Here is a 15,762-nt window from a genome sequence, read left to right as displayed (position 1 = left end):
TCACGTTAGAAGGCTCTCTCAGTGGATTCTGCGTCTTTTTTCTCCCAATCTCTCAGGTTTTGTAAGGTTTCCAATGGCTTCAGATCTTTTCTGTGTGATGTATGGGCGCGAGTGCAAGTACGGAGCTCCTTACTTCTCCGCCATCTTGCCCTCTCTCTCGGTAAGATTTCATTCTTTTTGATTGGTGAGTAATATTCTGTTGTATGTATATACCACATCTTCTTTATCTATTCATCGGTCAATGGATGTTTGGACTCTCTCCAAGGTTTGGCTATTGTTGAAATACTGCTATAAACATTGGAGTGAATGTACTACTTTCAATCTGTAGTTTTGTATCCCTTGGGTAAATACCTAGTCATAGAGTAGTTTATTTTGCACTTTTTGAGGAACCTCCATACTGTTTTCCAGAGTGGCTGCCCCAGTTTGCATTCCCACTAACAGTGCAAGAGGGTTCCCTTTTCGCTACATCCTCACCACACCTGTTTCTTGTGTTGTTAATTTTAGCCATTCTGACAGGTATGAGGTCTCATTGTGATTTGTATTTCCCTGATAATTGATGTTGAGCATCTTTTCATGTGTTTGTCAGCCATCTGGATGTCATCTTTCACAAAGTTGACATTCCTGCCTTCTGCCCATTTCTCAACTGGTTTGTTTGTTTTTTGGGTATTGAGTTTGATAAGTTCTTTATAGATTTTTGGATACTGACCTTTTATCTGATATGTCATTTACAAGTATCTTCTCCCATTCCATAAGCTGCCTCTTAGTTTTGTTGATTGTTTTTTTGGCTGTACAGAAGCTTTTTATCTTGATGAAGTTCCAGGGCTTCATGTTTGCTCTTATTACAGTGAAGTGATTTGAAACCCATAGTTTAAGGAAGGGGAATAGAAAACAAAGAAGAGTAGGAAGAACTCTTCAGGAAATGACAGCTTGAGAAGATGAGGCAAAATTAATTGTGCTGAATAAATGAGAGCACAGACTACTAACTTAGGAAGATTTGTGCTAATGTTCACGTGAAGGAAATTAAATACCCAGGGGATATTTGCAAATAGAAGCACTTCCAGATAGTCTTCCTTTCATAATTCATTTTCATACCTCTTTTAGGGAATTCTGTATTTATGTTTATAATTCACTCAGAGACTAAAAGGTCTTTATTCCTATTTCATCATCCTAACTTACTTTGCAGCTCCACTTTTCCTGTTCTTCCCTTACTAGCTCTCTTGTCCGAGTCCAATACCCCTTCCTGGAGGGTTCCTTATGCTCTCAGCATGCTTTGCCTTCTCAGCTTTCTACGAGACTTTATCTATAATGCATTCTGTAGATCATCAAAGTTTCCTGAATTATCCAAGTTGGAATTCAATCCAAGCAGATACTTAACTCCTTTGATGTAAGGTGAGAAGAAAAATTTTCTGAAGTCTTAACTCACTGTATGTATCCAGTGGGAGAACAATGGTCTTTACATTTAGAGTTTTGAAATCCAGAGAATGCATATTTGAATTGTGGACAATTGGCTCAAATTAAACTGAAAACTGGTATGCAGAATTTTAAATGTAGCTAATATTAGAGCTAATGAAGCAGTTGTTTGCCATGTAATATCTCTTTTAAAAAACTATTAGAAACTTTAATTTGTCTAACAGTTTTATGTTATGCTTGGCTTTCTTTGATATAAGTTTTAGACATTTTAATTTGGGCCAGAAGATTTTATAGGCTAATTTTCCCCTCTTGTTATATTTGTAGATGTTTTCATTTAATATATAATTTAATCTAAACAGAAGTCTATAAACCAAGAAAAACATACCTCTGTTGTTTGATATTGAAAATTTGAAGAAGCTGCTCTTCAATTTCTTTTATGTGAGCAGGAAGAGTAGAAGATACAGATGGGTGTTGGGGAGAGGAGTTGTTTTCTTTTTAAAAAACTTTATTTCAATTATTTAAACTTTTTATTTTTAAATAATTATTTATTCACAAGAAGGTAGAAATTTCCAGGAGAGTTCTGTGTACCACTTGACTAGTCTCCCCTTGTGTTAACATATTGTGTAACTGTAATACAGTATCAATGCCTGGAGACTGACATTGGTATAGTCTATAGAACTTATTCTGATTTCAGCAATTATAGAAGTATCATTTGTGCATGCTTGCATATTTGTGGGTGTGTATATCTGTATAATTTTTCACAGGTACATCTCCATATTACCACCAGTATAATCAAGATTCTTGATTGTGTCACCACTACAAGACTCCCTTGTGATACCACTTTATAGCTACCCTCACACCTCTTCCCTGAATCCCTAACCCCTGGCAACCACTCATCTGTTCTCTATCACTACAGTTATGTTATTTCATAAATGTGTAAATGTAATCATACAGTATCCTTTTGAGAATTTTTACATGCATAATTTCCTTGACTTTCATCTAAGTTGCTGTATCAATAGTTTTTCCTTTTAAGTGCTGAGTAGTATTTCATGCTATATATGTACCCTGGTTTACTTAAACCATTTATCCACTGAGGAGCATTTGGGTACTTAGAAGCTTTTAGGTATTATAAAAAAAATATTGTACAAGTTTCTGCATGAAAATAAGTTTTCTGTTGGGATATATACTCAAGAGTGCAATTTCTAAGTTGTATTGTAAGTTCATTTTTAGTTTTGGAAGGAAATTGCTAAACTATTTTCCAGAGTGACTATATCATTTTCTATTCCCATTGGCAATGAATGAGTAATGCAGTTTCTTCACATCCTTGCCAGCATTTGATGTTATTACTATTTTTTATTTTAATCATTCTGATACATGCATAATGATGTCATTGTGGTTTTAATTTTCATTTCCCTAATGCTGTTGAACATCTTTTTATGTGATCATCATATATATCATATATATATATAAATATATACACACACAGCCTCGTTGATGAAATGTACATATTTTTTGTTTACTTTCTCATTGGATTTTTTTTTTTTTACTTTTGAGTTTTGAAAGTTTTTTATGCATTATAGATATTAGTCCTTTGTTGGATATGTTTGCAAATGTTATTTTCCAGTCTGTAGCTCATCTTTTTGTCCTCCTAACAGGGTCTTTTGCAGAGCCAAAGATTTTCATTTGCTGAAGTCCAATTTATCAGTTTTTCCTTTCCTGGAACATTTATAAAGTAGTTTTTAAAGAGCCTCTAGAAAAGTGTCTTGGGAATTTTAGGTATTTTTTAACCTCTTATTTTGAAATAATCATAGATTCATAAGAAGTTGCAAAGAATAGTACAGAGGGGTAACAATGCCATGTACCCTTACCTACTTTCTACTAGTGGCTACATCTTATATAACTTTAGCACAATATTATAATTAGGTAATTGACATTGGTACTGTGTGTGTGTATGTGTGTGTGTGTGTGTATAGTCCTATATCAGTTTATCACATGTGTAGATTCATGTGACCACCAACTCACTCAAGACATAGAATGATCTCATCACACAAAGCTCTCCGTGGTGCTACCTCTTCATAGTCACACCTTTCTCCTAATGCCTCTCCATCCCTAACCACTGGCTATCACTAATTTGTTTTTCATCTCTATGATTTTGTCATTTGAGGAATGTTCTATAATTAGAATTATATGGTATATGAACTTTTGAAACTGGCATTTTTCACTCAGCATTAAGATAAACTAAGATCCATCCAAGTTGTTGTATGTATCAAAAATTCATTCATTTTTATTGCTGACGAGTATTTCATGGTATGTATCAGTTTTTTCAACTATTCATTCTTTGTCAGACCATTTGGCTCTTTGCAGTATTTGGTTATTACAAATAAAACTGCTAGGAACAATCATTGTACAGATATTTGTGGGGACATAAATTTTCACTCTGTGAAGTAAATGCCTACGTATATGATTGCTGGATGGTATGATAAGCGTACATTAGTTTTTAAAGAAACTGTCAATCTGTCTTCCATAAATAACTGTAGTACTTCTCATCAGCGAGAGATCATTTCTCTACATCCTTGCAAGCATTTCACATTACCACTATTTTCTTAATACTAGTTTTATTGAGATACAATTCACGTTATAATATTTATCCTTTTAAAGTGTACAATCCGTAATTTTTAGTATATTCACGGAGATGTGAAACCATCACCACTATTTAATTTTAGAATATTTTCGTCAATCAAAAAGAAACTCCTTACTCATTAGCAGTCACTTTCCATCTCTTATTCCTCTCCCAGCCTAGGGCTACCGCTAATCTTCTTTCTGTTTATGTAAACTTTCCTATTCTGAACATTTTATGTAAATGGAATTATACAATGTGGCCTTTGGGTCTGGTTTCTTGCACTTGGCTAAATGTTTTCAAGGATCATCAATGTTGTGGCATTCATCAGTACTTTATTCCTTTTTATAGCTGGATAACATTCCTTTGTGTGGGTGTACCACATTTTGTTTATCCATTCATCTGCTGAAAGACACTTGGGTCATTTCCACATATTTTGTAATCACGAACAATGCTGCTATGAAAATTAGTGTATGAGTTCTTGTGTAGATATGTATTTTCATGATTCTTTGGTATATACCTAGGATTGAGGTTGATGGGTCATATGGTACCTCTATGCTTAGCATTTTGAGGAAATGTTTTCCAAAACCAGCCATTTTCCAAAGTGGTTACCTCACTTAAACTTTTCCACCAGCAGTATATGAGGATTCTGTTTTTTTCTTTTTTTTAATATCCTTGGAAATGTTAGTTATTGTCTCTCTATATTTTTTAATTATACCAATCCTAGTGGGTGTGAAAATTATATCTCACTGTGGTTTTGATTTGATAATCTTAATGACAAATGACTAATGATACTGAACAGATTTTCCATGCACGTGTTACCCATTTGTGTATCTTCTTTGGGGAAATGTCAGTTCAGGTCTTTTGTGCATTTTAGAAATATGTTATATGTGACATCTTATATAACTTTAGTACAATATCATAACTTTTTAAAAGTTTGTTTATTTTGAGAGACACAGACAGAGAGAGTGGGGAACAGCAAAGAAAGGGGGAGAAAGAATCCCAAGCAGGCTCCACACTGCCAGCACAGAGTCTGACACAGGGCTCAACCCATGAATTGTGAGATCATGACCTGAGACAAAATCAAGGGTCAGATGCTCAACTAACTGAGCTATGCAGGCCCTTCCCCATTATAACTTTTAAATTATTGATATCTCAAAATTTTTATATATTCTGAATACAAATTCCTTATCAGATATTTCACTTACAAACATTTTCTCCCATTCTGTTGGTTGCCTTCTCTCAGAATAAGCTCTATAGATCGTACCAATGTCAATGTTGATGATACTCTTTGAAACACAAAAGTTTCTAATTTTGATGAAGTCCAATTTATTTTTCTTCTGTTGCTAGTGCTTTTGGTACTATATCTAAAAAACAAATGCTTAATCCTAGGTCATAAAGATTTATTTCTGTTTTCTTCCAAGAGATTTTTTAGCTTTAGCTCTTAAATTTAGGTCAATAACCCATTTTGAGATAATTTTTAATTTATGGTGTGACGTAGGGGTCCAACTTCATTCTTTTTCATGTGGATATCCAGTAGTTCCAGAAATGACTACTCTTTCCCCAGTGAGTAGCTTTTGCATTTCTTTTTTTAAATTGAAATATAAATTATTTTATTTTTATTAAGTTTTTAATTTTATTTCCAATATTGTTAGCATACAATGTTCTATTAGTTCCAGGTGTACAATATAGTTATTCAACAATTCTAAACATTACTCAGTGATCATCATGAGAAGTGTGCTTAATCCCCTTCACCTATTTCACCCATTCCTCACTCATCTCCCCTCTGGTAACCATCAGTTCTTTATAGTTAAGTGTCTGTTTCTTGGTTTGTCACTCTCTTTTTATTATTATTTTGTTTCTTAAATTCTACGTATGAGTGAGACCATATGGTATTTATCTTTTTCTTTTTTTAAAGTTTACTCATAGTACAAAAGTATTTAATAAACGCCACATATCAGTACAGAAATACATATATTCTAGAGCTCATACTTTAAAACCAGAACAGCCAATTGGAGTCAGTATAGGGTCTTATTTTTACCTAAAAAAAATATAGAAGGTACACATTGAGAATTGAAATACTATGTTTTTTCTTTCTAGAGATGCGACATCCATGTTTTCTAGTCAGTAATTTCTATGAAACATTGTGCTAAGTCAAAGCACTGATGACCAGTAAAGCTGTTTGCTATTTCCTACTTTTGCTAAGCTAGCCCAGTGGAACACTGGGGCCACTTGGTAGGGACATTTTGATAGGAGGAAGGAACTACAGAGCCTTTTACTACAAAAGAAAACATAAACTGATTATACAGAAAGGATTTTTCGCAAACGTGTACACTTAACATGCCATAAGAGAGACCCATTATGCTTCTATCATAAGCACATACTCACTGGTACCCAGTGAAATAGGAATTCCAACATAGAAAACATTTTTGCTTCCATAGCACTAACAGCCAGAAAGCACACAACATATAATAACTTGATCTTTAAGTGGGTAGTCATGGAAGTTCCAAGATTATATCCACTAGGTTAGCCTGAGGATTCATCTATAAAAATATTTTTCAAAACATGCTTAAAAAAGAATTCTAGAAACAGACTACATCAGGCCTAGCAGAAGACAGTGATGCAAGGACTGGCAAGTATGAGACAAGGAACTGGTTTTCACACGTAGCTTCAGATAAGGAACATCTCTTTGAGTTGATTCTTACAGCCAAGACTTGCTGGAAAGGGAGCTGCTTGAGAAAATTCAGCTGGTTTGAGTAACACCCTAGAGAAATGTTCCCAAACAGGCAAAATCCCCTTTGAGGATTGAAACTGATGCATACAGAAAGCTGTGAGCACACAAAAGCCCTGGTGGACACGTGTTACCTGCTGAGCCAAAGAGGGCTGGAGATGGTGGGTTCTTCCAAATGCTGTTGACCTACCAACATGTATGCTAGGGGAGGGACCAGGGTGGAATGCTGGCTTTGGGCTTGCTCCAGAGGAGCCTGACTCAGAGACCTGAGAGAGGGGTCTACTTGGGGAGGAGTGCTAGGATTACTGAACACAAGAAGGTGCTTCAGGGTCCCAGGAGGATATTTAAAATTAATGAAGAGTTGAGGAACAGAGTCAGCCTTTCCAAGATGTATTCTGTCACATTAACCAAAGCCTCTTCCAGTCTATTGGGCTGGCAATATTCGGAAAGGTCCCATTGCCTGGTGGTGGTACCTAGGGCCACAGGTCATTCTGGGATGCTGGAAGAGAAGGTGATTTGTATAATAAAGTCACCACTAAATCACTGCTTAGATCCAATCCCTGGTTTTCTTTTTCTGCTCTTAGTCCAGAAACATTTCTTTAAAAGCCAGAAAATCTGTAAACATGAGCAGCATGCCAACTGTGTCACCAACCACTTTATCTTTATGGTGCTTTAAAGTTGTTGGGGAAAGCCACCATGGTAAATCCAGGAATCTGTTCCAACAGCTATTCTTCAATATACTTTTCTAGCAAGACATATGTTTGTTAAAAACAGGCATGTAGGTGAATTTATTCTCCTCTGTATCTTCAAACTCCTGGTAGTACTTGACCATGAAATTCCTCTGTAATAACTGGAATTCATTATCCATGATAACGTCCTGTAAATATCCAACCACAGCATCAAATTCTGCATTGGAGGTGGAAGAGGACAGTGCAAAGTTCTCTTTCTCCAAATCCATCCTTGCTGCTGCATTCACTTGCGGGGCCCACCCTGTGCACAGGTGGGGCCCAGCCTAGAGCCCAACCTGCATCTGCAAGGTCCCCATCACCCATGCTGGGGCTGCTCCCAACCAAGCCTCACTGCAGGCTTGTGCCACATACCTAGTGTCCTGCCCTGGGCTCCTCTAAACCTGTTGTACAGGATGTCCCCTCAGACTCACACATGTACTACCCAGTTTGGCAGGTCGCTGGGTAGACAGCAGGCCCTTGGAGCATCCATTGATCACTGGGAGACAGAAGCCAATGCTTTCTCCCTTCTTGAAGGTGCATGGCTCTGAGATATATTCATGGTGCCCCTTAGAATTTACCCTGAGGACAAAGCACCAACTGATTGAGTTACACTTTTCTTTTATTGACTCTACCTCCTTTCTTATTTCAATGCCTGTTCCTTCTACTCTCTGGGACACAGAAGCCTTTGTCTCATACTTTACCATCAGGATCTTCAGGCAAAGATACAGAGGGTTTAGGAAAATACTGGGAAAAGGGGGATGAGCCAGAGAAAAGTGGGAAGAGCGATTAGAGATGATTCAGTTCTTTAGGGAGAGGTAATAGAGGATAATGACTTCCAGTTATTACAGAGGAATTTCATGAGAGTGGGAGGCATGGTTGGATATTGTGGATGTTTTGGGGGTAGAGCCAACAGGATTTGTAAATGGACTGGATGTGGGGTATAAGAGAGCAGAGTCAAGGGAGACAGACCCCAAGTGTCTGGATTAGCCATGGTAGCATGAAGTTACTGATGCCATTGATATGGGCTCTTTTGGGGACCTTGGTTCAGCAGTTAGCCTTAAGAAGCTCATCGAGCGTTTAAGTGGAAATTTCATTATGTTACAGATATTGAAATGGAGACAAGGAAGGTGAAAAAAAATCACCTAGTTTAAGGTCCTATCAATAAGAAACTAAAATAAAAAGAAAGCAAAACAAAAACCCATATCTACGTATCATATCAATATATATCCTAAATGCTTCAGCTCCTCTTTCACCTGAACTTCATCTTTTCCCAGGAATTTCGAGGGGAATAAAGTCTTCTAGAATAAGTGTGTTATCTGGATTTGATGTGGTCTTAGGGACATAGTGGCAGGGAAAATGAAGGCTGAACAGTTTAAGGCTGTCATTTTATGTCTTCCTGAACATCCTTTGATTATGTTACTTATCCCTCAAAACAGCTAAGAGATGGTGGTTCAGGATCTTTGTTATCACCTGAGGGGGAAGAAGGGAGGCCCAGAAATGCTGAATAATTTGACTGAAACTGCATAATTCAAATTGCTTGCCTAAGTTAAGATTTATGCCACTGAGCTCCCCTGTGCTATCTCTCTACACTCCCTCCTGCCTGGATGAATGTTCCAGCCGAGCCAAAGCCATTACCTGGGTGGTAGTTCTTAGCTTGGCTTAGGAGCCTTGGAGCCTTCAGCTCTTCACACTGCCTCTTCCCCAGACTCTCTGAGAAGACCAAGTGTGAGCCACCTGACGCTGAGAGGGTGTCCCAGGACCTGAATGAGAGAGTGGTGCCCACTGATATTTCTAAACTGTGCTTCTAACATCTTGCAAAAACTTGCAACTGATGGAATAAAAGATCCTTTTGTTATGGTGGCAGTAACTGAGTAAGTGAGTCACTCGCTGGCCCAAGGCCAACTTGAGGTGTCAGGTGCCTGAAAGCTGTGAAGAGAAGATAATGCATCTTCCTCTCCAGGGAGAAGAAAAATCATGTTTCCTTCTTTCATCTGTAGCAAGGTTATCAACTTAGCAGTTATCTGAACTTATAAAACTGAACCTAAACTTCAACGAGCATTTATTGCCTTTTTAATTTTTAGTATGATAATGTGTTTTAAATTTTGTTCTCTGAAGTGTTAACTGTCTTTGTTCAGTATCTTGCACATATGAGTTTCTGTCCTATATGCATTATAAAATGCTTATATGATAGGAAACACCTAGCATAGATTTGATGTTGACACATGGTCAACAGGTATAAGAATGAATTATTTTACCAGCCATTGAGAACAGAGTCCTTGAGACCATCCTGGAAAATCATAAGAATGTGATTTGGCTTTACAGATAGTGGCAAAATCCTAAGACAAGGAATGGAAGGAACCATATGAAGTGAAGAGAATGGAAGGGACAAAAAGTATTTTAAAATGTTCTCTATTCAAAACATTATGAATTAAAGAGCACCTTGATAATGCCGTTCAACACAGAAGGCAAACATCAGGGTTTTTATGTTCAGTGAGGATGTACAGCCTGGTGCAGAAAGACTGGAGTGCTTCAAAACCCACCATAATTATTATGTCTTTGCTTGTCACTAAGTGGGACTCTGCGACCTGGTTCCAACATCAGTACCTTTCCATGAGGTGGGGCTTGATTTTGCTTTATTAGCAAAATAAGGTGATCAGTACTAAATGTCGGTAGAACTTGTGAAGAGGTGGACAGATACATGGATACTTTTGTAAATGTCTTAGAACAATACACAATCCATGTATGGATGATTATGATGGTTTGAAAGATCATCTCCTTGCTTCCAATCTGGGTGTAGTGACAGGTCAGAGTGGCTAAAATTAACAACTCAGGAAAACAGCAGATGTTGGCCAGAATGTGGGGAAGCAGGAACCCTCTTGCACTGCATTGCACAGGAAGTGGAAATGCAAACTGGTGTAGCCACTCTGGAAAACAGTGTGGAGGTTCCTCAAAAAATTAAAAATAGAACTACCCCATGATCCAGCAATAGCACTATTAGGAATTTATCCAAAGGATACAGGAGTGCTGATTCACAGGGGTACCCCCATGTTTATAGCAGTGCTATCACTAATAGCCAAATTATGGAAAGAGCCTAAATGTCTATCAACTGTGAATGGATAAAGACGTGGTGTATGTATACAATGGAATACTAGTTGGTAATGAAAAATAATGAAATCTTGCCATTTGTAACAACGTGGATGGAACTGAAGGGTATTATGCTAAATGAAATAAGTCAGTCAGAGAAAGACAGATATCATGTTTTCACTCATATATGGAATTTGAGAAACTTAACAGAAGACCATGGGGGAAGGGAAAGAGAAAAAATAGTTACAAATAGGGAGGCAGCCATGAGAGACTCTAAAATGCAGAAAACAAATGGAGGATTGATAGGGTTGTGAGGGTAGGAAAAATGGGTGATGGGCTTTGAGGAGAGCATTTGTTGAGATGAGCACTGGGTGTTGAATGTAAGTGATGAATCACAGGAATCTACTCCTGAAGCCAAGAGTACACTCTATATCCTGTATGTTACTTAACTTGACAATTTTATATATATATATACACACACAGACATGCACATAAATACATGCATGTATACGTATGTATATGTACATATGTGTGTGTGTGTGTATGGGTGTAGTGAAAAGGAAAGTTTTGTCTGTTTGTGAACTGAGCACAGGGACAGCTTCTCCTTTAGTTTCATGATGGCCACCATGCTGGGTCCACAGTTAGAAAGATTTCTCCCAGTTCAGTGAATTCTCAGAGCATTGAAGCCAAAGAGGAAATAAAGGTAAAAAAGGTAAAAGTAGAAGAGGGGAGTTCACCATGGAATACAAATGTAAAAAAGGAGTTGTTATTACCTTCAGAGCTGATGTTCAAGTTGCCAAGCTATTTCTTTGCCAGAGTTTTGGATTTGCCTGGTAGGTTTAGGAGCTCGGAAGAGAAGTGAGCGTTGAGAACCAGGGAGCCAGGCTGCATCTTATATGTGAACCAGCCACCCAGCCTGCCTTCACCTGAGCAGACTTAGTCCATAAGCAGCAAGGACAGAACTCTCCTGTGTGCTGCACCAGAGGCCTTCAAATCTCTGAGATAGATTCATGTTATGAATCCTACAAAAAGAAGATCATAGCTATTAGACTAGATACAAATAAAATCTAGGATGTCTAGTTATATGTATACGTCAGGCCATGTAATGTTTGGGATAAACTTGTACAAAAAATTATCTAAATTTCAAATTTAACTGGGCATCTTGTTTTTTATTTGGTATATCTGGCAACTCTGCATCTGACTGACCCATTACAAATGACAGTAAGGGAGTTCCGTTCCCTTATGCCTGCCCTGCCACTACGTCCAGCCTGGTCCAGCCAGCATGTCCTAAGCTCCCAGGTCGTCAGCTCCAGTTCTGCCACTTTCCTGGGGTGAGGCACCCAGGTGCACCTGAGCTCCTTATGCCCCAGCAACTTCAGCAGCAGCCGCCTTTATGATATATCACCTGTAATAAGAGTGGTGTTACTCTGAAGCTTTGTGTGTATAATCTGTGTTCTTATTTCTCTCTGCCTTTTCCTCTTTCCTTCCCCTATTCAAGCAAGGGGCTAGTGCTGTGCTCATTGAACTTAGGAGGAGCAGGTGGCTGAAAGCAGAAATTCTGACTTTTGCCTTTAAAAGTCTAAGTCCCAAAGAGAGGATTCAGGGCCTGGGTAATGTGTCTTGATCAGAAACAGGAAGGAGAAAGATTTTCTCCCATTTGAAGACCGTCATTCCTGTTCAGAGTGGACGAGAGCAGAGGAGTCTGTGGATCCTTGAAGAAGGAACGTGGCCCTCTCTTCCTGGAAGTGTGCCAAGAAAGGGATGCCTATGTGGTGATCCGAGGTCTCAGGAACAGCCTAGAAGAGGCAACAAGGAGCCTCACGCAGATCTAAAGATGCCGTGCTATGCAATATGACTTGATGACCAGAAGGTCCCCTAGTGCCTGGTGACCCAGAAGTAGCCTCTGTAGACACAGGGATGAAGGATGCCAAAACAGACTAAAATTAGGTTTCCTGCCAGCCCTGGAATGAGTGCTCAAATAGAAATTAAGCAAACATTCAGATCATATCAGCAGTTCTGGCAGGCAATCTCTACCTTGTGCCTAGCTGGAAGAATCCCAGATAGCCTTTGTGCCAGCTGCTCCTCTGTTACAGATGGACTGCTTTGTGAGGTGTCTTTTTCCAGTAGAGGTACTGATAGCCTGCAGAGGCAGGGGCTTCTTGGCATTAGGCTCAGAAGCTGCTGATCAGTCTTGCTGCTGATACGGTCTTTGAATAAACCATTGAGACTTGTGGGACCAAGACCTCTGTATTTCTTGTACCCCTAATAGTCTTGGGAAGTGGCACCCAAAGGACAGGAGGCAATATGTAGTAATAGATGAAAGAGGAAGTAGGAAGTGAGTTTGGAAAAGAGGGAAAAGAAGTAGAGAGCAAAGAGGGTCAGGAAAGGAAAATCAGTTTGGGACTGACTTGCAATGGGTTTGGGGCCTCCAAAACTTGTTGGCGGCTGTGGTGCTCTGGGTTGTCCTTGACAATGAGTATAATCTAAGTAGTGCTGAGCACTCTGCATCTCTCTGCAAAGACTCAGAGCAGGGGAGAGAAATGAAATTGAAGAAAATGTTTGGCCCAACCAGCTGTCATCCCAAGTTCATTCTGCTGAAACATTTCCTTCAGATGGAATGAAAATGGGAAGGCGAACATCTGTAGCTTTCTCTTAAAAGGAGCGTCTTTAAACAGATATGCTGCAAAAATTCACTTGAGATAGGATTTCACCCTGTCTCAGGCTCAAGTGGACTGCAGAATCTTCAAGGTGGGTGAGACTTTTGAAGGTCATCTATTCTTTCCTTACTTGATAGTATATTGAGGTCCATGGAGAAGTGGTTTGTTTGGGCTCCTTCAGCTTGTTAGGGGCACACGCCATCAGGTTCCCAGTATCTGATGATTCAACTGAAAGGACTTTCATGAGGTCACTTTTTATAGAGGTGTGGGCAAACAAGGAAACCCACATGGCAGGTACCTAGAAACTAGTGACAGCAGGAAGCCGGAGGCCTTAAGTTCTCTGAGAGCAAGAGCCTGGGGAGTTTGTTACCTGACACCTGGTGGTTGTAGAGGGACACAGCCACTTCCAGAACTGTAGCACCAATGCAGGAAGGAAAAAAGGGAGAAATTCCCTAATTTCTTGCCTTCCTTACTCTCATCTCCTGTCAGTGCCTCCCATTGGGCAAACCCAACTGGAAGCCTGAGTGAAATAACCCAGAGAGCCCAGTGTCTCAGAACATGGAGTAGGGCAGAGAATGGATCTGGGGGGTGGAAGCAAATGGAGACTAATCACAAGCCCAGATCTCCTGATTTCCCATTGACTATTCTTTCCAACATATTATTCCCTAGACTCTGGAAATTGGTAAAGTGGGTTGAGTAAAATGTTCTTCCCTAAAGAAGAGGAAGCATTGAGCCCTCTCTCTTAAGGGTAGAGATTTTCTAGTCTTCCTTTCTGCAGTGTGGATTCATTTCCACTCACAAATGGATGAATACATAGTTAACTGCCAAGGGTTTTAAATCCATACATTAAAATTCTATTTTCTCTGAGTACTGTAAGTAGTTTCTTGGAACTAAATTATATTAACATCATTCTCACTTTTTCTTTTTTTCATCACTAACATGTCAAAGACTTAGAGATTCTTCAGGGGTGTCTAGACGTAGGGTTTGAACTTCCCCATGTGATAGAAATTTGAGAACTGTATGGGACAGAGCTTTCTGGGCTCTTGTCTTCCTGCTTATGGAAATTTGTTCACAGTTCTTAAGCTTCGTATCAGAATAAGCCATATAGAGACAGCACAGGGACACCTGACTGGCTCAGTAGGTAGAGCATGTAACTCTTGATATCAGGTATGTAAGTTTCAGCCTCATGTTGGGTGTAGAGATTACTTAAAAATGAAATCTTAAATAAAGAGCACAGAAGCTGGAGGAAAGTGGGGTTGAGGGAAGGGTCCTTATTATTTTCTAAATTTATTTTCCTTTAAAAAATTTACCTAGATTTTTAGTGAAAAGATCCATGTAATTTACATAAATGATATACTGTACATATTGTTCATAAACCTGATTTTTGTCATTTAATGAGTTTTTAGATTTATACTTATTGACTAAAAATGTGCTTTGATTTATTCATTTTAATCGTTATATCATATTCTAGCATATGAATTAAATAGTTTATATCTTGTCACTGATAGACAAATGGGGTGGTTGTTAGTTTTTCACAGTTGTAAGTAATGTTGCAGAGAACATCTTTCTGCATGGCTCCTTGTGCAGTATGGGGAGCTTGAGCAATGGTGAGGTCGAATGGACAGTGAGGGGCATTTTTCAGTAGAGTGGGCAGTTAGAAATGCAAACTTTTTCTTACAGATTCAGCAACATTTATTGAGCATGTTTAATTAATATGCACCTTTTGAAGGAGATACTGTCACAAAATAAATGGAATTCAGCATAAGCTTAGATTATGAGTGCTATAATGTAAGCGTAACCGTGAGAGTAAGAAAGAGAATGACTAACTCTGCTGGGGAAAATCTGGGAAGACCTCCAAAGGCAGTGACTGCCTGGCCTGGGCAAGGGGAGACTGTGCTAAGGAGTAGGTAGAGCAGATGGTATGTAGGCAGAAGCAACAGCGTGGATAGTCATGTACCATGAAAATGCAAGACACATGCAGAGAACTAAGTTGAGGGAATAGAAGTTGAATGAAAATAACATTAGTAATGCTGTGAGTTTTGCAGCTAATCAGTCTTTTTGATGGCCTAAGCTGCCACCTGCTAAAAGTCACTTATCAAAGCAGTGCCAGCTTCTTCCTAGACACATTTTGTACCCTTACCTTTGTTTGTTTTTAAAAAGTTTCTTCCTTAGGTCTAATTTGTTACCTTCTGTATTTATGTATCCTTATTGTGTTTCCATCATTACTTTTTTGGAATAAGATGGGTCAATGATAGTAACAATAAGTAGATGCTTAAATAATAAAGAATAAGATCTTTTGCCTTTTGCATTTGGCCTGAATTGGACTAGTTTTTACTTATTTTTCCTTTGAAGTGATTGTCATAGCATGTAATTCTAGTAATAGTTGTAGTTGATTGTTTTCATTACACCTGTTAAATGAGGCTCTTAAGGCTGAATACCGTCCAGTCTTCTCTACGTTATTCTTGCTTTTCTTTTTTTCTTTTCTTTTTTTTTAATGTTTTTTTTTTTTTTAAATTTATTTCTAGGAGAGAGAGG

General features: G+C 38.5%; 1 long non-coding RNA gene and 1 pseudogene across 1 annotated transcript in view; one reads left to right on the top strand and one right to left on the bottom strand.

The window, feature by feature from the left end:
- The window catches only part of LOC144240990 (uncharacterized), a 71,685-nt gene that overhangs the window by 48,830 nt on the left and 7,093 nt on the right, over nucleotides 1-15,762 (top strand). The gene's annotated exons all lie outside the window — the stretch shown is intronic.
- Nucleotides 7,232-7,716, bottom strand: LOC144241024 (ADP-ribosylation factor-like protein 2-binding protein pseudogene; annotated as a pseudogene).

The sequence above is a fragment of the Crocuta crocuta genome, unplaced genomic scaffold (genome assembly GCF_008692635.1).
Source record: "Crocuta crocuta isolate KB4526 unplaced genomic scaffold, BGI_CrCroc_1.0 scaffold197, whole genome shotgun sequence".
Taxonomy (NCBI): Eukaryota; Metazoa; Chordata; class Mammalia; order Carnivora; family Hyaenidae; genus Crocuta; species Crocuta crocuta.
Note: the sequence above shows the minus strand (reverse complement) of the source record. Positions and strands in the feature narration are given on the sequence as shown.